The 26196-nt window shown below is 39.1% G+C and overlaps 1 protein-coding gene across 1 annotated transcript in view; it reads right to left on the reverse strand.

Moving 5' to 3' along the window:
- The window catches only part of PTPRN2 (protein tyrosine phosphatase receptor type N2), a 371264-nt gene that overhangs the window by 168706 nt on the left and 176362 nt on the right, over nucleotides 1-26196 (reverse strand). The gene's annotated exons all lie outside the window — the stretch shown is intronic.

Genomic DNA, 26196 nt, shown 5'->3' on the forward strand with positions numbered 1-26196 from the left:
CGCTCTGCTAATCATTATGCAAAATATTCAACCAAAGTAAAATTCATCTAAGTTCCATTCGATTCCTGCAGAAGACGAACAAAATTAAAATATGCGAGCCTTAGATACGTACCACATCATGGCGGAAGAGAATGAAATAAATTGCTGTGTATTCAGCAGATATTTTTAACCCAATTTCCATGGATTACAAAGAAACAAAATGGCATTGTGGTGTTTCTGATAGCTTTTCATCTGGTGGGGGAGAAGGACGCACTCCGTTCACGGCATTGGTATTTCCACTTGGCTATGTTGTGCAACAGGGGTAGAAACTTTATGGAAAGGTCAAGCCTTGGAAGAATAGATAGCGAGGGGGGTCTATTCACAAAATCAACAAATCTATAAGCAGAGATTTCTCTCGAGTTGAGTTGGAACTCGAGTTAAATAAGGGCTCCAACACAAATGCTCAGGCCAACTCGACGGTGAAGAGAGATCTCCGAGAGTCCGAGTCTTATAATCTAATAGCTAATGTTCTAACTATGCAATTCTTCCTCATTTTTATGCCAATCTATAGTTATGCCTTAAGTAGGGTGTTTTCTCAACCGTGCCCTCCTTACTTTTATTCCTGTAATTCCAATTAGTTATATAATGCCCTACTTCTTCTGTCCTGTTTGTCCACTGTACAGCGCAGGAGAAAGTAATGGTGCTATATAAATCAATAAATAATAATAGGACGTCTGACCATGAAAGAGCATATGGGCCTTTTGCTTTTATAACATGACAATGCTCCACCGACGTCTTTAATAACTAGACCTGCGCACGTTCAAATTCATATTTTTTTTTTCGTCTTTTGGTCCATTTGTTTTCAGACAATGAGTTTTGTTTCCTGCCCCTTCAGTTTGAATGAAATTCGAAGGGCTTTCTCAAAAATGTAATCTGGAAACCTAATTCCTTGTCGTTCACCCTCGCACTCTCTCTAAAAATCTCAGTGTCTCACACTCCGTGTCAATGTCTTCCAATACTCCCTGTCAACTACCTCCCTGTCCCTTGTCTCTTTTCAGCAGCTCCGCTCTCTATCTTGCCTCTTCTTGTTCTTCGCTTCTTCTGTCTTCTGTATTCTTTCTTCTGTTTAGGTTTATCCGCCATCTGCTGTGTTATCCAGGCCTCCCAGAGCACTTCCGCAAAAGAGAGGAGCCTCTACTCATACCGTCTTTCCTGATTTAAGGAGCGGGGGAGAGGCTGTCCCTGAGGGGCACACGTGGCTCTGTCCTTTTGCAGAAGTACTCCAAGACGCCAGAATAATGCAGACTGATTTGGGGAGAAAGAGAGGTGCAGAAACGTACTGTCTACATTATTGTGGCTGCTTGGTACTTCTGCAAAAAGGAAAGAGCCACGGTGTGTTCCCACGGAAACAGCCTCTCCCTTTTTCCGCCAATTCGCCGAGGGGGTGTGAGGAGGCTCCGCCCTTTCACGGAAGCGGAGCTGATAGAGCGTATAAGTGGCGTGTGAAAGAGCATGAGTGAGAGAGTGCGAGAAAACATGAGTGAGAGGGTGGGAGAGAGCATGAGTGAGAGAGTTCTATGCTTCATTTTCATTTGTTTTGTTGGGAATCCTCCTTATTTGTGTACAAATTCACGAAATTGGCAAAATTTGTTGATGTAAATTTGTATGAATCCAGAAGCATACGTCTTTTAATTTCTATTTAGCCTATATCGTAGCTACCCACAAAAAACAATTACACATCCAACAGGGCCAAAAAGTGTTACCTCAAATATTAGACTAAACCAAATGCAATAATAATAAACCATATATAATCGGCATATACAGCATCTGTAATGTACATCAAAGGCTATTTTATACATACAAACATTTGAATCCCACAGAAAAATACAATTCTTGGCTTTAGTAACTACAATAGCTCTTACTCGTGTGTGGGGGGGGGAGTCCTTTAAAATAAATCTACCAGGAAAGCGAATAAATAGTGTGATTAAAGCTTATTTCTGCCTGTGAGAAACGTGCTTTTTTGTTCTTACTAAAAAGTAGATTTTTCTGAGTACTTTCAATGGAACAACATGAGAGCGCTTCTGGATGTAATTTGAGCGAGAGCATCTGAAAGCTCCTTCCTTACATCGATGGCGACACACAGCAATCGCACGAGACACACTTGTCAAACTTCCTATACGCTTCCGCAGAAATCGCCTATACTGGATTGTTTCCAGGGAGAAAGATTATGTCATGACAAACAAGTACCCATTATTCCATTATTCTCCGGGGGTCTCCATTCAGTGTAGAAAGAAGCAGGTTAATGCACAATTAACTAGAGTTTTCATCCCATTCAAAACCATTTGGGTTGTATACATTAAACGGTGAGAAATTCTGTAATCATCGATTTTACACAAAACTCAAGAATTTAAAACTTAAAAAAAAAATCTTCAAATAGAACTGAGCTTCTCGTCTTTGTTTCCCCCCCCCCCTTTTTAAGTATTTGTGATGAGAGAAAGAAAGGCAATTCAAATCCTATACATTAAAAAGAAAGAAAAGTACTGTAAATTGCCTGTTTTAACACCTATATTATTTATCGGATCCCAAGAGACATAGATGTTTATTTATATAAAAAAAAAAGTTGCTTCTGGTGCATGTAATCTCCATAAAAAGATGCTTTTCCTTATACATGTGTGTAAAATAATAACGCTGGCATATTACGATCTCAAGTTATTTTAGGACCAAAAAATGTATAGAATATCTGTCGTTCATTTAGAAGCAGAAAATGTACTAAAAATTGGTTATAAAAATTAATCTTTATATATGCCAAGTTATATAACAAAGAAAAAATCATTATATATATATATGGAAATATATATATATATATATATATATATATATATAACAAGTAATTGAATACAAATCCTTGCTGAAAGCAAATGTGATAATACATATGATTATACATTTTAATCAAGTTAATAAATATAGACCGATATATTTGTGTTTTTATCTAATTTTTGCTTATTGCAATCTATGCATGGATGGATGAATTTTTAATTATAATTTATTTCCAATACTGGAATAATAATCCAGTTTATTATGCGGTCAAACAAAAAACATTACTGTAATTACAAACCAAACCATAATTGGCCACAAAATTGACTTTCACTAGGTCAGAGCAGGTCATTTTTGGGTTAATAATTGATAAAACTGACTACCGGTGGTTTATTTTCACAAACCTTATATCTAACTCCACCAGTCTAGCGTTTTGTGAACAAGAAGTTGTGTAAAGACGCCCCATGATATTATAGAATTTGCTGGAAACTTTGTATATATGGATGCCGCAAATGCCGTCCAATGTACCATCCGCCAGCCAAGTATTGCTTGAAATTTTCCGCATTTATTAAACAATAAATATATGTTATTTGAAATATATTATAAATACAGTATATTATATATTGTACAAAAAGAAAAGCTGCACACAGAAACTTAATGATTATATTTGATTATAGGCATATATTAAATTAATGTAGATATTTTTTTCACTTAATTTAATTTTTTTCTGCAAAAATACATTAAAATCACATACATAAAATATATATATTACAAAATGTATAAAAACATTTATGCTACGTGACAGGTACAGTAAATATGAAGTAAACTATTTTTTAATAATGCTGTATTATATATATATATATATATATATATATATAAATATATATAAATATATATATATATATATATACAAATATATACATATATAAATATATACATATATATATAAATATATATATATATAAATATATACATATATATATAAATATATACATATATATATATATATATATACATATATATATATATATAATGTTCTTTTTTATTGGATTTTAAACTGTTAATAAACTGGGGGAATATAATGTGATATTTTAAATATGATGTAAGACTTAAATGTGTAATAATTAAATGATAGCAAACTCTGAAACAAATTCTAATTTTGTCTTCTGACAAAATAATGTACCTCGGTCTGATGGATTTTTCACCAAGGAGTATTCGAATCAGACACATTACTCAACCTCGCAAGCAAATGAAAGGTCACCACTTGAAGGTTGGAAGTAGCCACTGATGCATTCTCTGTCATTAATAAATAGTTAGATGCTTACCATATGTTTCAAGGGAGTCGGAGACAGAAAATAAAATGCAATCAATTCTTCCGCTCACTCTACAGATGAGTGGCAACCGAAAGAACTTTGAGATCCCAGGCAAAAACTGGCAACTCGCAAACAGTTGCACAAGTAATCATACTTCAATTATAACACATTATTAGCCTGCAATAGTATTTTTCTCATTTTAAATGATATATACATGTATATGAACAGCTGTGTTTAATATTGGATGTTTTAATAATAGAAAATAAATAATAAACACAAATACATGTAATATAATATTTGTATCATATAAGAAATAAGATTAAGTTGTCCTGTATCTTCTGATGAATGAGAACTTGAAGTTTATTTCAAGTTTTTTTTTGTACTCCCTCTTTATCCGAGGGTTTTATCTCATAATCTCACAGTATACGAAGGAGACCTTGAAATTTTTGGGATGGTGTTGGGGTATTTATGGCTGTCACATTTAAAGGTTTCCGCCTTCATGAATGTTCTGGGTTTGCGCCTTTTTTAACCCCTTAAGGACAATGGGCGGCCCCTAAACCCATTGAGAACAATGCATTTTGAGCCCGTACATGTACGGGGGTTGTCATTAAGGGGTAGAAGCAAAATGTTTGGAATGCAAAGATGGACAGATTTGGATGCAACTCTGACCCCAATAGATTCCTGGGGCTGAGGGGTGGCTTTTCAGATGAGACAGTGAGCTATATTGGGTGGTCTACTAGTTGATCTCCTATTAACCAAATAGAAAATATTAATCAACCTGGGATTTCCAGCACCTGTGAAGTTTATCAGCCTTCTACTTGTACGCCTACTTCTTTGGCATGTGTCCCTCTCTGGCACAGCCATTGAATGTTTCCCTGTTCCATTTCTTCACACCGCTTCCCTTAACCTCTTTCCCCCTATAACCAGCCCTCCTCTTGCCGAGCGCCAACCTTCCCTGGTGCCATCAGACTGTTGCTCTATGGATATCCTAGACGAGGTTGGTGCATGCTGCAGCACCCAACTGGGACAATGTACATTTTAAATATTTTTAATGGGACCCTAATAAAATAGTTACATTAAAAATGACATGTAGTACAATATATAGAGAAAAAAAAATCAGCTGCAGTTACAACTCAGTTGCTTATTTAATGCTAGGACTTCCTTCAACAATTAAAACCTATGGGACTTCATGCAAATGTTCTCATTTACATTTGGCCTTGAGCTGTATATACCTTCTGCACTGTCGAGCGCAATCCCAATTGTTTTCATCATGCTGTCAGACTAAACAAACTCAACTCCCCTCGGAATCGGTGGCTAAAAGATACTTTAACAACCTAATAAGTAGGAACATGACAAAAATATCAGCACAGGAAGTTCATTGATAGCAATTTTTTTCTTTAGAATCAGGGATTTCATTAACATTTTACCAAGATGATATATTCTCTGCAGAAGGGAATTACAAAAATGTATATATATAAATTCTGGATTATTTCTGGAAAGTGATGCCAAAGCAATAAACTCTGATCTGATTAAACCCAAATTTGAGATTCTTGTAAGTCTTGTAAAACTAAAGGTCAGGTCATCTATCAAGTTCGAAAACTTACCACCCCTTGCATTAAACCTTAGAACTTTATTTACTAAAGGCTGAGTTGGTCAATGATAAACCCCGAAAGTAATCTTCTGGTAGACTTAAGACCTTTTTAATCAAACAACCCCATTTCTGCAGATAATCATTGATACTCTACAATCCCAGAGAGTCCATCAAGCAACTAGAGGAACTAGAGGAACACTTGTTGGCAGCTGAGGTCCGGTACATTCCCTGTTAAGTGTAGATTTAACTAAGGAAATAGGAAGGTTTTGGGCAGATTTTAAATATAACTATCACTCTATCTTGTAAGGAACTATGAGTATTTACACTGACTCCCACAAGATCTTTTGACTATGCTTATCCAGCTGTCACATTTTATGGGGAAAAATGTGTTTTGCAGAAGAAATGTTGTACTTATTTTATGTAGCGTCTACCTTGAAAGCCAAATATATATATGTAACAGAAAAAAATGTATCTCAGTACAATAATCTGATGGTTTTGACAAATGAAACAGTGGGGATTTTTCCACCAATTCTTTACCTATTTCAAGGACCATATTAACCTCCCAGAGCCTGGAAACTCCTACAGACACAGCCCTATTTTTTCTTATTAAATATAGTCCAGTTTGCTTTGACTAAAGTGCATTTTACCGCCTGCGAATTGGCGCCCACATTCTTTAGTTATTGGACTTCTCTTTAACTTCTCCTCCATCACTATAGTCCATGCAAACATGGATTAAAACACGTATTAAGAAATCAAATACAATTTTGAGGATTGTTCTTTTAACCACACTGAATATTTAACCGAATTTCCGAAATTGCTTTAATAAAACAATTAGAAACCTACGAAGACCGACACGTTGTTGTAAGACCAACCTCCAGCGTTCTTAGATGGAAAACTGAATGAAATTATGATAACTATAGTCCAAAAACACCATTGGTTAAGCACCTTTTAAGCTTGGTAAATCATGTTATTCTGTAACCATCCGGCATATGAAGTCCCTCACATTTTGGAATGCCAACAATTATATTCCAACATAATGGCCGCATAAGTGTCTTTGCCCCTCTGCTCATTGTCCTTCACATCTTCATTCATATAGTATCTATTAGTAAAGAACTTTATTTCTTACTTTAATCAAATAACGATGTTGTACGGAAACAGTACATATGTGTCAAGGGTTCGCAGGAGCCCTCTTTATGAACATAGACCACACTTTCCGCAGAAGCTGAAGGTTGAAATGATGCAGTCAAAGCATTTCCAGGTGTTGACAAGCAACAGAAAGCCCAAGACGGAAATGCATTCTTTCAATACCGGGGGCTGAAATCAGCACATTTCTTGGGGTTGACAGGAACAGATTGAATTAGTCTGGCTTCTCCGTAGTAATAATTACATTTGGTATCTATTCTTCAGGTCGCGTGTGTCTTGCGAAGGAAACCCTATTGTTATTTTTGTTAACATTTTATAAATAGATTCTAATAGCGTTACGTTCCTTTTTGTCAGTTTTCATGAAATGTTGTTTTGACTGCTAAATACTTGCTAAAATAATATGTTTCCCGAGCTTTGAAGTCCGCTTTACAGAATAATGAATTCACCAAACTACCCATTTGGAATCCATCGACAATAAAATACTTACTCAATAAAACCCTAGCCTCTGGGGGTTAATTTATGTCTGGTACTTTTACTATCCAATTACATCATCTCATTATATCCCTTGTATTTGCTACAAACATGAATATTTCAGCAGATTGCTCTTATGTAACCGACGTTAAATACAACCCGTTTAGTTGACCTTTAAATTAATAGTCAATTGACTTCATAGAATAAACCACCACTGTATTGCACTTGCTCTTAAAGTTATAGTTGTTTACTGCAAATTACTAAAGTTAACTTAATTCTAAAAAGAACATCTAGCTACCAAGCTTGCAAGAAGTTCCCACCAAGTTGATGGGGATTGGGCTCAGTAGAATGCAGCAGGGTTTTCTGTGCGTCTTTTTATTTATTTTGAGAATTTTCCAAGATGGAGTTGCCTGAAAAGAACATGGACAATCCTACCATACAGGTGACCAGAAAGCATACAGAACTGGAAGAGTTGCCACCATAAATGGTGCATGCAAGAAGGGGCTTCCTGAGACTTGATTTACCTTGGGTACTAATAAAAGTCAAGACCAGCCCTTCAAATGTAGTAAAATAGTTAGTTTGAATAGATGAATAGATTATTTTATCTTTTCAAAGCATTACAGACTAGCGACATGAGCATAGATAAAGAGAATTGAGTTAATGACTTGAAATTCCTTAACATTCCAAGCAGGTTCTCATAATACATGCAGTCTCGGTCACGCCATGAGATTGTCATCCCTGTCTCACGTAGTTCAGTTATCAAACTGTGGTGAATGAACTGTAGAGGAATTACTGATTTGGAAAATGACTCAGTCCGTAGAAACAAATCAATTACAAGGTCACCGGTTTACAATTATTATCTCAGTCTTATTGCATAAATGCTCTCCGATGATCGATCTTCCAACAGGCGGTAGAGCAAATTGCAGACATTAAAAGGCCAGAGAGTTTCAAAGATTTCAGAAAATTCTTTTAATATGATTCTAAATTTCTGGGCAGTTATCTATTTTTTTTTAAACTTCTTATTTTGAAGGTAAATTGAGGTCACAGGTCAAGCTTTATCCAACGGCCCCATAGAGTCTACTCTAATTTGTGCCCACCTTTGCCTTTTGTCAATGTTCCTACTGGGATTACTGAGCAAGCAGGTGAAAAAGTGATTCGATTTGCCCAGCTGTGCCATTAAGTAATTTTGAAATTCAACAATATTCCTAATGGTATTAAAAATATGAATTTTGTTTTATTACACACTGTGGGGGGAATTGTGGGAGTCGTAATCCAATAATGGGTGACTGGCCATGTCCTGTCCTATCGTTCTAAACACAAAGTGAACATTGGGTGTTGTAGCCTACCTGCTATGAAAAATGTGAAAACGTGCGCATACCATCCTGGTAACACAAACGGATCGTTTCCGACCGGATATTGCTTTAGCATGTTTATAGTACCTTTATTTTAATAAGCAAAGTAAACATCTAAATGCGCTATCGGTAAACTAGTGTGATGGTCTTTATACGAGCAGATCCGTATTACTTGACTGTAAGCAATTATTTTAGTTCTACTACTAGTTTTGTTAAATTGTATTTTAACTGGGTCCACAATATGGCTTAATTATCTTTGGGGGCATTAGCTTTGGATTTTTCAGGCCACCAACATACCACCCAATGCCCAAAGGTCTACCTTCGTTTGGGCTAGATGAGGGCAAAGATGGCTGTCCAGGTGAAAGGCGAGCAACAGGTGGGATGGACAGGGAGTAGAATGGACAAGGAATGGAAGGAACCAAGTGGGGAGTTGGCAGAGCTCCTTTGAGGAGCTTCCTCAAGACACGGCAACTGGCCTCCACAATTAGAATATTTAGGGCAAATTTGCACAGTTCCAATATAACCAAAAGTCACCATACAAGACCCATACTGCACATGTGCACACAAATACTGTGTGTATGTATACATGTCTACGTGTATATATGTGTATGAATACATAGATGTATATCCAGTATGTATGTGTTCGTATGCACGTGTGTGTGTGTGTATATGTATGGGTATGTATGTGTATATACAGGTATGTGTGTGTATACTGAATGTATACGTGTGCATGTGCGTATAAGTATATGTATATCTGTGCGAGGGGAGCAGAATGAAAGTTAGAAGGAGGATGAAAAATGTAAAAGGCAGACAAGTAAAGGAGATGGGGCAAAATAAATTGCTGAGGGGGGGAGGGAAGGGAACAAAAGGAAAAAAATTGCAAGCAGAGAAAACAAAAGATCTTGGCAGGGGATATAATAGCTCTAGTGCCAAAGCTCCTTCATCATCTGGCATTATATATATATATTTTTTTTACTTATACTTATATAACTTTTTACTTATTATTTATTTATACCTTTACTCTTGACCGCCTTTCTCTTTTTGTTTGCTTTGTACGGCTCCTCTAGAACACACAGCTACACATAATTCTAGGATTATTGCGGTGATACTGAAGGATCAGAATTAATGTAATTGTGGTAGGGTAAAGATAAAAAGTATATTTTGCTATAAGTTGAAAAAAATAAACTAATTGGTTTTGGGGAAAAAGAGGCAACAAAGAACCGGGTCAAAAGGGCAGATATAAAGAAGAAATCTCCGGCAAGTGGTAAAACTAAATATTTAATGAGCTTTTCCTTTTTTTCTGAAATTCTGGCATTTTCAGTTAGAATTGTTACTCTAAGTAATATATTCACTTAACCCATGAGCTAACCATGTATAGAATTCAGTGCAGCTCAGCATAATCTGGAGCTTCGACTCTGGAAATTGTATACTCCAAAAAAAATGAAAGAACATGCCACCAAGGTGAACCGTTGATAAATAAATGGTGGATTTGGGTTTTCAAAAGAAATCCACAGCAGCAGGTCCGTGATGGTTTAACGGTTAAACCCCCAATTAACACAAAGAGGAGCTGAAGCCAACGTAGGCTGAACCGTATGCACGTACCTGGGAACTCTGCGGGTTATTGGCCGGAAACTCTGGGTAAACGGTTGTTTTCAAGGTCTGTGGGTCGCGGCCTGAATGCGGGAGTGATACTTAGACACGCCCCACCCCCGCCCATGGTCATTTCCCCCTCCCGCCCCCATACATATAAAGCAGTTGGGTCTGGGCCCACCTGTCTACATCATCAGCCTCACCCATAGATGAAATCGGCTACGTCCAATGACATCATGGTTCTACCCCAAGAGAGCTCCAGAGCCTGGAAGTTCCCAAGTTTGATATATATATATATATATGTTATGGTGGGTAAAGGTGATGGAAAACCCTTCCACTAAAATTGAGGGGGTAGTAGAAGCCTTATTAAACACTCATCTACAGACACCAGAAGGCTTGTTTTTCCCTCAGAAATCTCATGGTGCCACAACCACAAGGGATTCTGGGTAGGTGCATGCAAATAAGGTAAACAATGATCACCCAATGATCACCTATATCCACTTTATACATGGATCCCTTGAAAGTAATTGCCCGCTGTACAGGACAGCCTTTAGACAAAACTCGGGAAGAGGTGCAATCAAGAGGGGACCTCTAAGGTCATGAAAGAATTGGACTCTGCATCTTATGAATGTTGGTCCACTATCCCAAGCCTCTTTGGACTGTGTTCTACAAGGCAATATCCATGTTTGCATAAATATCTAAAAAAAAACACTTTAAGGAGTCATTTTCAGAGCAAATTTCAAATGACGTTTAATCCAGACGACCTTCAAATCCTGCACAATCCCGACAAGGATTGTTATATTACTAACGTTAGAAAGCAGGTAACGGGGAAATGAACCGTACGTCTTTCCAGATGTGTCTTAAGGTCAGTTGGGCTTATTACAGCGAATTTGGAAAGGTTACCATTGTCTTTTGTTGATCTCTCTTATAAAAAAAAAAAAGGTCACCAAGCGGTATGGATAAGCTTCTCTGAAATCCACTTATATATATTAACAAAAATACATATTATAATATATTCACGGCACTGTCTTAAAATGATAGCAACAATGCGCAATGACGGAAAAGGTCTGTTTTTATCTGTAGATTATAGAATTTGAAGTGCTTTTGTTTGCTTCAAAGGCATTTATATTCCTATTTAGTTAACAGCCGTTTTATGTTCTAAAAAAAAATGTAATTTTATATATATATATTTTTTTTCTGTTTTGTGGCAAATATACATAATGGAAGATAACCCTTTTCAGCAATCACCCCAGCACGGTCGCCTTTGGCAGCGCATGCCTTTGATCTGCATATGAAGAATGTCTACCTCCTTAGGGAACCTGGCCAGCTATGCATGTAACGGAACGAGATGATGAATATTTTTCTTCCAGCAGATGATCGGTGAAATAGAATCACATTCTGATCCTTTTTTGTTGACTTTAAGGAAACCGAAAGGCAGATGTGGATTAAGCATACGAGTGAGAGACCCAGGCAGTTCGAGTGTTTACTCTAAGTAATCAGACTTTGAAAGCCTAATTAAATTATTAAGTATAATGACAATACACTCGCTTTTTTTGTTTAGGTCATTTATATGCTGGGGTGTAAGGTAACCGGATTCAATTGTAAGCTCTTGATACAAATATACTTGCCATTAACAACAGAATACCTTACACTCCGGGGACCATCTTGCTAAAAGAGGACTAATGGAAATAATTTAAAGTGGAAGTATTTTTATTATGTTTATATTAGAAAATGCCGTACTGCATTACGCTATAACCATAAAGTCATTCATGGGCACTTTCCGGGCTTCGCCCGGAGACTCAGAGTTTCTGACCGTTTCTAGGGATGAAGGAGGAAATACTCCGAGTCACCGCCGCTGTGCAGATGCCAGTCTATGATGTTGGTGGATATGATGATGGTCAGGAGCCGCTCTATTATTATTATTATTATTATCTTTTATTTATATAGCGCCAACAGTTTATGCAGCGCTTAATACAATATATATATTCAAGGGGTCTGACAAGACGAGAATTGACAGACTAAGACAAACCGATACATTAGGTGGAGAGCCCGGCTCGCAAGCTTACAATCTTGAGGGAATGGGGTGACAAACATAAGGCACAGAGAGAGGTGAGAGGTAGTGTCGGGGTTGTATCAGTGACAGGGACGTTATGGTGCAGCTTCTCTGAAGAAGTGGGTTTTGAGATGTTTCTTGAATGTTGGGAGGGAGGGTGAATGCTGAAGGTTCGGTTTTAGTAGATTCCAGAGATATGGGGCAGCCCGAGTGAAATCTTGTAGACGGGATAAGGAAGAGGTGATGAGGCCTTAGCCCATGGGAAGAACGTAAGGATCGAGTAGGAGAGTATTTGCTTATGAGGGCAGAAATGTAGGGGGGGCAGTGTTATGGGGGGGCAGTGTTATGGGGGGCCTTATATGTCAGTACCAGGATTTTAAAGTTAATTCTAAAGGTAATTGGGAGCCGGTGGAGGATTTCACAGAGTGGGGAAGCAGAAGAGGAGAGACGTGCAAGGAAGATGAGCCTAGCAGTGGCATTTAGGGCAGACCGCAGAGGAGAGAGTTGGAATGCCAGCTAGGAGAGTGTTGCAATAGTCAAGACGGGAAATGATAAGTGAATGAACCAGAGTTTTTTGGGTGAGGAATGGGCGGATACGAGAGATGTTTTTTAGGTGCAAGCGGCAGGATCTGGCGAGGGACTGAATGTGAGGCATGAAGGAGAGGTTTGAGTCAAGGATGACCCCAAGGCATCGGGCCTGGCTAGTAGGAGAGATAGTCGTGTTGTTAATGGTGATAGAGAATTCAGGTAGTGGAGATGGAATGAGGGAACATACGTTTCAGGTAGCGTTGTGACATCCATGAAGAAATAGCAGACAAGCAATTGGTAATACGGGACATGAGAGATGGAGAGAGATCAGGAGAAGACAGGTAGATTTGGGTATCATCTGCATATAGACTCTACACTTACATACACATACTTACATGCACATACTTACATGCACATACTTACATGCACATACTTACATGCACATGCAACATGTCCTGAACAATCATATAATCCTGGTGAGGGAGCACAGCTGGAAATGTACCCACTTTTAACAATTTATATATTCGGCTAGCGTTAAAAACACTTCTCTCTGTACATCATGACAATGTCAATGCCACAAAGAAATACACTTAGAGACCACTTGTTAATTTCAATTTCATTGAAGCTGCACAATAATTGGGACTTTTTTAGTTTAAAGGACTGAACAAAATCACATAGTAGAGTGTATACGAAATGTGTGCAATTGCAAATCATTAACGTTATTTTAGTTGAAGCATATACATGCTGAATAGACATTTTAACCACAAAAAAATAGAAAAGGCTTAAAAATCGGAATTTTTTAAATCATTACACAATTTCTGTTAACAGAAGAAATGAGCCGCTGGGAGGTGAAATCTAAGTCCTCTACACGGCCCTGTCCAAGCCGATTCTTTTGCCCATTGTTCATCATCTTATTTGCCTTTTCTCTAATAATATCTGTACTATTAGGAATATAAACCAAATCCCACTTATTCATTCCATTATTTTGTTATTATCTACTTGTATATTCATTTGAATTAGGCTAATGGTCCCTGGGGTACACCTTAATACCCCATTAGGTCAGATGCTTTGGAAACAAATATATGGGATAAAGGATGAATTTTTATGGAGCTTTAGTCTTATATACCAGAAAATACAGTTTAACTTTATTGAAATTGTGTTTTATTTAAATATTTGTGTCGTTGATATACTTTGGGAGCCACCATATTGACTTCCAGATATTAGGATCTGCATAATTATTCATCCCTGTGAAGTTACTGTGGTTTTGTTAAGCTAGTCCTACTCTTTGATGGACGCTGTCAGCTTACTTTTGGTTCACATCTCCATCATTTCTATTTTCCGTAAGTAGTTTTGGCTGGGGGCCTCTCCAAGTTTGGAGTTTTCAGGCCTGTTTTTGTCTATGTAGCGGGAAAGCAGACACCTTCAGGCTTTGGGTTGATATTAATATTTCGTATCATTATTGTTGTTCTCGGTAATTATTACATTAAATTCCATACATATGCACTGCATAAACTGTACTGTTCTGTATTACATTGAAGCACTAGCACATATTATATTTCATCTGGCAACTAATGGGGTCTTAACGTGTTATTACGCTCCTCTGTGCATGTACTTTTTAATAGTGTATTAATTGAGTCTGTGCTTGTCTAGAACTTTCTAGATCTGTTTTTTGATTGAATACCTTAAACACAGATACATTTTTAAGCGCCGAGGGCCTGCCCTGTTGCGGAATAACACGTTAGCGAGCAGGATAACGCACGGAGCGGCGGAGAGCCGGGAGAAGAAGAAAAAGAAGCAGAGAAGAACAAGAATAGAAGCTGCGGAGAAGGAGACGGGGAAGTGGAGACACATAAGCAGTTGTCGGAGACGATAGGGAGACATTAAGAATGAGAGTGTGAGAACGAATTCCAAATCAAAAACAGTCCTATAAATTTTATCTGAACCACAAGGACCATGGAAGAAATTCGCTGTCTGAAAACGGATCGTAACCAAAATAAAAATTGTGTTTGAATCGTTTTTGGTCCATTTGCGCAAGTCTACAGGACATTCTGCATTAGAAGGCCCTTCAGATTGCCTGCCAAAGTTTGTGTTGTCGAAAGGGTTAAATGTTGAACACCTCGATGGCATGACAGTTGTCTGCTACAAATAAATAATTGCTTGGTTTGGCAACATAAACCCTCCTCCTATGTTATCTAATTTCTTTAAAGTGTACTTTTTTGCCATGCTATCTCTTCTTTTTATGGCTTCAAAGAATGGCTTATTTATCAAATAATGATAATTGGATCCTGTCTATTTCTGTGCGTAGTACCTTGGCACATATGTAGTGCAACGCAGACATCTGTGGGGTACAATATCACACCCAAAATTCTCATTACAAAGTGTGAACAAGAACGTCAGACCGATCTCTGCAAGTGGATGATAGCTCGTGTATTCCTTTCTCTTTAATTCTTTTGGTACGGATAAAACACATTAACCGATTACTCTCTAGGGTACTCATGGCAATACAATTATTTTCTTTGCCGTGGTATAGGTTATATTAACCGGGGGTCAGAGATGTCTGGATGGTGAAAGCCAAAGGTTCTCGACCCGAAACTTCACTTTTAACTTGCAAATCCATATTCACGCCGCATTGTTCGTGGTTCATGTCACATTTCGCACATGAACCACGAACTTTGGAGGGTCAAGTGAATTTCACAGCGATGGTCCTACACCTGTGCATTGTTAAGCCATGAGAGATATTTTTTCCCCAAATAAAAACCATCTACAACACCCTGTTCATACATTAAAGATTATTTATCGGAATAATAACCATCCAACTATTGCTTATATAACCGAAGTCAGGGATGTGATCTGAAAGGGTGAGGGGAACAAGCAGGCCAGTAAATAAGCTATGATTCTAGAGTCTTCAAGTAAAACAGAGAGAGATAGTATATAGAGATGTATAGTGTGTGTATATATATATATATATATATATATATATATATATATATATATATGTCATCCTACCTGCTCAATAATAATCATACCTGAGAACTTCTGGGCTCCAGGGAGCCTTCCCTTGCGGGATGCGGCCAGGACTAGCCACTGACATCGGCGGGCGGTACGGTGATGTCGGGGGCGTTCCCACTGACGGCAGGGGAAGCTGACGGAAGCAGGTAACACTCCCATTTAAAGGAAAATGGGCGGGGAGCGGGGCGTGTCAGCACGGGTCGTTCCTGCGTCCTGAAGGATTAAGGTCTTGACCCGGAAAACCAGAGGAGCGGTGCTCAGCCGGCAAGCTCCTGGTCAAACCCGGAGAGTTCCCAGGTATGATAATAATACATCAACCACCTGCTTAGTGCTAGATTTATTGTCATTGAGCAGGTAGGATAGCAGATATATATATATATACACATACAGTATATAGATGTGTGTGTGTGTATGAGTATTTCCGTTCAAGTTCATCCCAAAGGTGTTCGATGGGGTTGAGGTCAGTGCTCTGAGCGGCCTTTATGGGTGGATAACCTGGAAAAACGTCAACTTCTTCTTGTTAACATTTAGTTAATGTATTTTAAGTGCGATATTTTTTTTAATGCCCGCTAACGCACACCGCTCCATAAAGGAAGATGTATGTATGTTCCAGCGCTTGTGTTATCGTACGTTATATCTGACTCCGCTCATCTGACACCCAATGTATTGTTACTAATGCTCTCACCGCGAGCCTGCGGTGCGTAGCCCGGACCCGCTCGCTCATTATGTTATTATGCGTCTGTCTGTTAATACGGCTGTCATTGAAACACTTCGCAAAGAGTAACGAGAAAAAAAAGCTGGCTTTGTCTGTAGCATAACAGAAATGTTAAGTGCAAATAAAACGCCTTTATACAAGAGTGCGCTGTGTATTAACGCACTCCGAACGGATATAAAAACATGCAACGGTCGCATTTTTGTTTAAGTATAAACTTATATACATTGTACCAATCCGTTACCCCACAGTGAATACGAGATGACCTGGAGGTGTCTGGCTTCATAAACAAATTTACTTCTTAATACATAAAAAACTATTGGGGTCCACACAAGAGGGGGCACAATACGTAATGAAACAGCGAATGGTTTGCATCGATAGCTTGGAGGAAAGAAGAGAAAGCGGAGATGTTTGTATGGAACATTTCAATACATAACAGGTAACACAGTACAGGAGTGAAGTTTAAGTCAACGGAGGAGAACTGTAAGAACAAGAGGCCATCATCTAAAACTAGAGAGTTAGAGGCTTCGATGGAGTTTAAGGAAGTGGTAGATAAGTGGAACAGCTTCTCGTCTGAAGTGGCTAAAACAGTAAAGGAATTTGAACATGCATGGAATGATATATGTCTCCTGAGTCTAAGACGAGACCAACGACATTTGGGTCTTTACATCAGGAAAAACAGGCAGACTAGACTGAATGGTTCCTATCTGTCATCACAAACAAATTCTGAGCAAGTGTGACATCATCTATCAAGATCTATCAAAGTTTTTAAAACAGACAACATTATTTCATTAATATTCCCAAACAAAAAAAACATTTATGTTAATAGAAAACACACACCGCCCTTCTATGCGCAATACAGGGAGTAAAAAAGGTAACTTTTCCATCATCTGGATCCCAGGACCGAGGAGCCGAAGAAGCGATCACCGGCTGCGGGTAAAATCCACGAAAGGCTCCATCCTCCTGAGCTGGTCTTTGAAGGTCATTAGCGTTGTGTGTACCGATAAACACACACACACACACACAGCGCTATCAGATTAGAAGACAAAAAAAAATGGTTTCCATGGTAACAGAGAGAGAGAGATGAGAGTTCGCCCGTATTCCGTATTAATTTAAACTTTTTTTTTTCTCCCAGAGTCTCCTTAGAGTCAGAACTGAAATACGAGTGCTCGTGAGCTCTGTAATCTGCCGCTTTCTTTTGAAAACCCATCCAATGTGTGTTGAAGCTGAGCCAATTAACGTTAGGAGTATCGGGTGAACGGCGGAGAATCTGGCAAGGATATGTTTACCAATTAGCTCTGTTTTATGATGCAAATGTTGCGCATCATGCAGCGGGAAGGAGGAAGAAAAAAAAAAAAAAAAAAGCCAGCTCGGCTAAATATGAAACTGTTAATTGCATTTCCAGAGACACAGTTACAAGGTGAGACGAATCATACAAACGATAACGGAGTTCTACCTCCTACGGAGGTTGGTTTAGCACTATCGCTAATCTGTTTGTTTTAAAATACGCCATAAATCTTGTCAGGCGCGGCTAACGTTACACCGCGTTATTTCCTCAATGATGCGGCTTCCTGGGAGAAAAATACTAGTTTTTAAGAGGAGCTTTAAACAGTAAACGCGAATACATTTACGAGATGTCCTTTTCCAGGCGCCATTTTTTTTTATCCGGTGGCAGCTGTAAATTAATATTCAATGTATTACCATAATAAGGATAGGGCAGCCATTTGTAAAAGGAGATCCTTTAAGATCATTTATATTATCTCTCAATTTATACCTCAATTAAACAACACTTGATAAAGGATGTGGCCCAAATAAAGCAGTCAAAGTCAGGGCCGGTCTGATGATGCCGGCGAGTGTCGGCCAGCGGCCCACTGGGCACCAGAACAGTTTTGATTCCATGAATTCCATAGCTGACCCTCCCAAACTTTTTTTGGGTTCCTTCCATCAACCTAATGTGCTTGTGTAGCAGCTCCAGAGAAATGGGTTGAAGGTACCCGGCATTAGTAAGGAATCGATTTTGCCCCATATGGATATACAGTCTCCCATAATTACAGAAAGTCCCTCTTTGGCTGCAAGGGGCCACCTAAAAGATAAGTGGGGTGTCTTTGAAATATTCAAAGGGGGTGCAGGGTAACTTGAAATATGGGACCTACTGTCCCAAAGAAGACATGGACTTAGTTAAGTGATCTGTCAAAATTCCATGTTCCTAATCAAGAACTTTTTGGTTCTTTCACATATCCACATCTTCATGTTTCAAATCCATGCCAAATTTTAAATGTGCTGACGTGGAATCAGCTGCATGGAACATCTCAATATCCCCCTAACCAGATTTCCTGTGCTATTTAGTTTTTTAAAATTTATATATGAAGTTAAACTGAAATATGGGACCTCTGCTGTGTCTCAAATAAGACGTGGACCCTGCAAAGTCATTTGTCAAACGTCTGAAAACTGAAGTGCGCATGCTCCAGTTTTAACCCCACTCGGGGTTGTTGCTGTGAAAAATCTTCTTTTGCAATTTTTGGCACAGATTGGAGCTCAAATGGTAAAATAAAACTTGTTAACCGCCTCTAGTAAAATACTTTGGGTTTTCAACTATTAAAAAATCTATACTTTTGTTCAGCACTTTGCTTTTTCTAGCTGCTATTGGGGCCCAATTCCCACTATCTCACTTTTGTTAAAAAAATCTACTTTGGAAAAACTGATGCGCATCCTCATTTGTACTTAACCCTGTAACTACCGAAATGAATGTAAGTATCAGACCAAATTTCATATTTTTTTCATACTAAACTTCAAAAAAAAGGCATAGAAAAAACATGAAAGATTGGCTCTGGCTAGTTTTGGGAAAACACGGTAAAATAACCCTGGACCTTAAGGGGTTAAAAATCACCTAAAAATCTTGATAAAGCTCCACCCTTAGCCGTGCCTTAATCACACCCCTAATGCAAATGTTGGGCAGTAGAGGACGCCCATGCAGAACTTCCCAAAAAACGTGCCCATTGTGAAGCCCTGGACATATCTAGTGTATCACATAAGGAAACGTTCCAATTCACTGCTTTCCATTCTAAAATAGAGAATACAAATAAAACAGAAGTACGGAGTGCTGTGATCGTTTTTTTTTCATCCAACAATAAAAAAGTAATATGTGTTCGGTACTGTAGATCTGTCACTCGCCAACATCTTGATGTCATTCACCGTTATGAAGTGCAATTTGCTGAAGTGAAACAGACTGACAGGTTTGGTTCTCCAGGCTCTGCTGCTTGTTATATAGTTGTATATTGAGTGCTAATGGTCAAGTGGACAGTGACCTTCCACCGTAATACCATATGTCTCATATATCATCGTTTTGGAGTGTGTCCGACCTCCAGGCCTCACTTGGCTCGTCAGTCCATGAATTCACTATGATTGCTGAAAAACGGCCTACGAGCCTGAAGGGGCCCGGTCTAAAACAAAACCCAACGTCTATAAAACACAGCACTTAGTGGTTAATGTCCTCCCGTCTCCTTTACCCACACTTTCTCTTCAAATGTTGCTCATCGAAATCTAAGCTTGAAACTTTAACCTGCAGCTTACTATCACATTCTCTCACTAAATATTAACTAAAATAATGATATATATATATATATATATATATCCATAATAAGCATGCACTCGCAGGACTTCTAATGGTAGAAAATCAATCAGATTTTTTTTTTTGGATCAGCATTACTACATTGCTAAAGTAAAACTGTTAGAAACCTGAATGTCTGTGTTCACTAAAAGAAAAAAAAATAATGATTTCCTTTACTAAACAAGAAATGCCCCTGTGTTGCCTGTAAAGTTTCCATAATGGAAAGATCTTTAGATACTTGTATATGGTGATCATATCGCCATCCCAAAGTATAGTAGAGCCTGATTCTGAAAAGCTGTCTTCATAGCTGATCTGTTCCAGTTCTTTAAATACCTTTCAGGTTGATCCTTACCATGCATCACAAACCATCATTACCCAACAACTGTAGTTCTTGAGACAAAAATACTTGCTGTATATTTAACTGTATAGATGGCAAAAATATCGCTAATCTAGAAGAGTCTAGACCAACCCACCCATGACCACTGTGGATTACTTCTTGGTCCAGAGGTGGCATTGTTGGGTTCTGTCCCACGTTTCCCTTTGCGTTTGGCTTCTTCCCGTCTACCCTTCACAATTGGACATTTGCACTGGGTGTCCTTTATGCCTTTCGTATACGGTACTCGATATACAATTGGACATTGAGGACACGTCCTGCCTCTCCCCTCTGAACTGTTGGGTGTGCTGATTTGGATTGGCATTGTCTTCTCAGTTTTGTCCAAAGCCTTCCAGTTGTTCCATGTGTTTGATCTCTGCCTGTCTGACCCTTTGGCCTGGTTTTGACTATGAGTTTGGGTAGCCCTTAGTACCTCGTCGTATACAGTGTTGGCACCATGTCCTGGCTGTCATGGTCCCTGGAGACTCAACCAAAAAGGTTATTCACTAACCAGAAACATGGAACATGGAAGTAGTCTCCGACCAAGGGTACAACTGTGATGGAGTGCTGCTTTAGTTATAATTCTTATTAACAAAATTAACAGCATGGGATTAGATTTAACTTCCTATTTGTTCCGTATAAAAATCGCAAGTGAAATGATAACTTAATGGTTCCCGGATAAATCTTAATACACAAATGTTTATAGTCTCAATAGCTTCCATTTAAATCGTAAGAAAGTTAATGACTGTGATATTACACCATTTATCCTGTACGTGCAGAAATGTAATAATTTATGGTAACTTTGTACCATCAGAATCATATTATTTTCCTATGAAGTGCCTGTCTGTCATTCCTTTTATAAAGAGAGCCTTCATTAAATAAAAACACGACTCCGTATGATGAATGATCACAGGGGCTATGTTGGTAAAATCGTGTTTCCAGATTTGGGAAGACACGTCAGCAATATCTCTCTCTTCATATTTGTTTCCCATAAAAGCTTTTGCCTCTAATGTAAAATCACACCCGGCTACATAGTTCCTCACTCCATTTACCAATTCCTTCCAGGAAAGTAATAACTTCATGCATTGTCTGCAGAGCTTTCTACTACAAAGTAGGAATAGGAAATACATTTTCATTGTACATCAGCATCATTTACACTGAGGGCTTTGTGTATATACCGGTATATATATATATTAAATATATATCTATATATATATAATACTGTATATATAACATCCAAAAATAGTTACCGGCACTCCAGGGACTTCTTTAAATAATCACTCCAGAAACTGCAGTTTTCTTATCAACGTTTCAGTCTGTTTATTAGACTTTCATCAGGACATCATACTGTATATAGATATAGATATATCGATATATATTTAATATATAGATACCGTATTGGCTCGAATATAGGCCACACTTCCCCTTTAAAGTGGGGGTGCGGCCTATATTCGGGGTCTAGCACCCGACGCCCGGGACATGCAGTCTCGGGCCGGGCAGGCAGCGGGGTTAGGATACAGATCCCCCGCAGCGGTGCAGGGGACCTGTATCCTACTCCCCGATACGCTCAGACAGCCTCCCCTGCCAGCACTTCCCACGGGGGGGTGCCAGCACGGGAGGTTGTCTAAGCGCATCTTGCGGACGGTCACCGGCTGCGGCGATGCGGGTAAACAGCCTCCGGGTTTTACCTCTGCCCCCAAGACTTACCGGAGCAGACTCCCGGGTTTCTTGCGGGGCCGGCGGGGGACAGCTACGCAATACGCGTATACAACTTCCGGTTGTATACGCGTATTGCGTAGATTCCCCCCGCCGGCCCCGCAAGACACCCGGGAGTCTGCTCCGGTAAGTCGGGGGGGGGCAGAGTGGCAGCATATCTCGGGGGGGAGGACAGTGGCAGCATATCTCGGGGGGGGACAGTGGCAGCATATCTCGGGGGGGGACAGTGGCAGCATATCTCGGGGGGAGGAGGACAGTGGCAGCATATCTCGGGGGGGGGAGACAGAGTGGCAGCATGTTTTTTTGGGTGCTTTTTTGAAGAAAAATATCCGAGCCAATACGGTATATATATTTATAGATATATAGATATATATTAAATATATATATATATATTTTATATATATTTATATATCTATATCTCTCTCTCTCATATATATATATATATACATATACTGGTATATCCATAATAAGCATGCACTCAGTGGACTTCTAATGATAAAAAATCAAGTAAGTTATTAAGATGATGTAATAGTACATTTAGTCTGATTTTTTTAGTTAAAAGGACTGATATCTAATTTCCAAAGAACCGATGTAACCAAGGTTGCCGGCTGCCGACAGCTGAATATGCGCAGCTTCACGCAAAGCCGACAGCCGCACCAGATCTGCCGCTGGAGCATTTGCGCTATTCCAAGTGTATGCTTTATATGCCTTATGAAGCCATATTCAATATGATAGTTTCACCTATACATTATACATTATTAAACTGGTGTAGTATGTTTCCTAGGCTTTTATGGTTTCTAACTGCATTAAGTTTGTTATTCATATTTAAATGAGCAAAAAAAAATGCCACGTTCATAAAATGTGACCTTGTTCTTTTAAAAATCCTCCTTTTTATTTTTTTATTTTTTTTTTTTACAACAAAAACACAGTACTTTCAGAAATGTTACAATCAGAAGGAGGCAGAAATAATGCCAATAGCGTTTTACTGAAAACAAGCCCAGAGACTGTTAAAATGTCAATAGGTAGAACAAGAAACCAGAGAGAGTTATTTCTATGTCGAGCTACCTTGTTAATCAAAGCGTCTCCCTACTGTGAAAAGAAAAAAAAAATAGACATTTTGAGCCTATTGGAAGGCAGACGGCACTTAACCCAGATTAAAATAAGCAGAAAAAAAAAATTATACGGAATTATACACAACCTAAAAAGCATAAAACGCATTCACATTCAGATTCCAGGGTTGGTGCTAGAATAATAATTTATTATTATTTATTATTTTTATTAATTAAATACAATTAAAATAATGCTGAAAAAGGTCAGAGGAGGCATTCCACCCAACCAAGACGTGCCCTTTATTATATTTATTGTATATGATAAATCAGGACAAGACACAAAGTCTATGCTTCAATGTATTTTCTTTCTATAGATTAAGATATAATGAAGCAGTAACTTTACGAAGCGCATACCGTGGGCACTTTTACTCCCTACCTGTCTGCTGCGTTTGTATCAATGTCTTGTTTTAAATGAACTGAACACAAAGCTACTAATACATACCATATATTCTGACACCCACAATGCATTCCATTTGTCTGATGAAAAATTATATGGAAAAAAATCTCAATCCTATTTCATTTTAAGAATCTTTTGCTATTAACGTCTAATTGTGGATTTGGAACGTATTATTTTTGAGGAAGTAGCTGTGCAAATAGGTAGTCACACATGAGGGTGGTCCTAGCCGCTCAAGGGGTATCGCTGGCTGAGATAGCCACGGGTGGGGCTAGCCACAAGTTCCATTAAATTGGCTGGGAGTGAATAGAATGGGGAGTGGCAGGGTCGGCCCTACCATGGAGCAAAGTGGGGCAATTGCCCCAGGCGGCACTTTTGAATGGGCGGAGAGAGGGGTTTTCGCTTACCAAGTTGTCAGTACCCGCTCGGCGCCCCTCTCTCTCCTCTGCGAGTCCTCTAGCTCGGTGCTGGCTTGTAATGCTGAGCGCCGGAAGATGACGTCATTTCCGGCGCTCAGCCGGCACCAAGACCGAGCAGGGAGACTCGCCGCAGGACTGCTGAAAGGTAAGTACAAAGGGGGAGGGGATAGGGTAGATAATAGGGAGGGAGAGGAAGGGTAGATAATAGGGAGGGAGAGGAACGGTAGATAATAGGGAGGGAGAGGAAGGGTAGATAATAGGGAGGGAGAGGAAGGGTACATAATGGGGGGGCGGCATTTTAAACTTCACCCCAGGCGGCATTATGTCTTGGGCCAGCCCTGGGGAGTGGGCACGGCTAAATGCCACCCCCCTTCCCCACAGGGCCAGGAAAGTGACCCAGAGACCAAGGGAAGCAGCGCTTAACCTGGAGACTCGAGGTCAAGCCGGGAAAGTTTCCACGTATGGTCATCAGCCAGCGGCCATGGAGGTTGGGTCATCAGGTATCTCCACAATCGAGACCTAGTGTTTCCAGCACTGGCCATTTTTTAGGATGTAAAAGTAGTATAGGGTAAGGAATGGCAATATATGTCACCCAAACCCTCCACCCGCTCGACAGCAAAACTACTGCTAAAACTTTCTATCCAACTTCAGTCATAGCCATGCGTCTCTGTACATTATGAGCGTAATTCCCTGCCAGGTAATAATAAATGGCACTTAGAAGAAATGCATGGAACAGATATAATGCCAAATATTTACTTGGAAATACATTTTTCTGGCCATAATGAATATGCTGTTTTTCTTTGATGTAGAAAATGGAAATGGAGTGATAATTTTACACAGCATTACAGCAAAACAAGAAATAGATAAAATAATAAAATGGCACACGCATTAGGAACATTTCCACGCTATGGTTTGTCTGTAAATGGCACTTAATGAGCAGAAAATGACAAGTATACCGTTATATTCCATAACACTGTCATTGTTTCAAGGTCTTTCATTTATCACAAAATATGAGAATAAATGTATCAATATATGAGCAAATTCTGCCTACAAATCATATTTTTATAACAAACATGTTAAATACAACTATATTAGCTTTTGGATTTTAAGAGGAACCCACTAAAAATTGTTCCTAGTATCACATAATATAACGTTCTCCGGCAGCTGCATATGAGTTCTCGCTCTGTTATCTGAGCCCCAATCTGCAAGACAAACCCCCCCGACTCCTTATCATACTGAATGCGCTAATTAATAGAATGGCTTAGTCTTAGTCACCCAAACAGACATTCTGACTAATAAAAGTCTATGGATGAACCGACTTCATTATCATTCCCTTAAAGAATGAGCTCAGTGTGGTGTTTGAGCAGGAAAGCCATCCAAAATATCACATGACCGACAACAATGGTGGCCTCCGGGTTTGTAGATAAATGGAGTTTAATGGGATAAAAGAAGATAAAACCAGGTTTTTGTCACTGACCGACGTTACTATACACAGCGCTGGGGGTTATTACTGTATATAGCGCTGGGGGGTATAGTACTGTATACAGCGCTGGGGGGTATATTACTGTATACAGCGCTGGGGGGTTATATTACTGTATACAGCACTGGGGGTTATATTACTGTATACAGCGCTGGGGGTATATTATTGTATACAGTGCTGGGGGTTATATTAATGTATACAGCGCTGGGGGGTTATATTACTGTATACAGCACTGGGGGTTATTACTGTATACAGCGCTGGGGGTTATATTACTGTATACAGTGCTGGGAGGGTTATATTACTGTATACAGAGCTGGGGGTTATTACTGTATACAGTGCTGGGAGGGTTATATTACTGTATACAGAGCTGGGGGGTTATATTACTGTATACAGCGCTGGGGGGTTATATTACTGTATATAGCGCTGGGGGGGTTATATTACTGTATACAGTACTGGGGGTTATTACTGTATACAGCACTGGGGGGTTATTACTATATACAGCACTGGGGGGGTTATTACTATATACAGCGCTGGGGGTTATTA

This window comes from Spea bombifrons, chromosome 5 (assembly GCF_027358695.1).
Source record: "Spea bombifrons isolate aSpeBom1 chromosome 5, aSpeBom1.2.pri, whole genome shotgun sequence".
Taxonomy (NCBI): Eukaryota; Metazoa; Chordata; class Amphibia; order Anura; family Pelobatidae; genus Spea; species Spea bombifrons.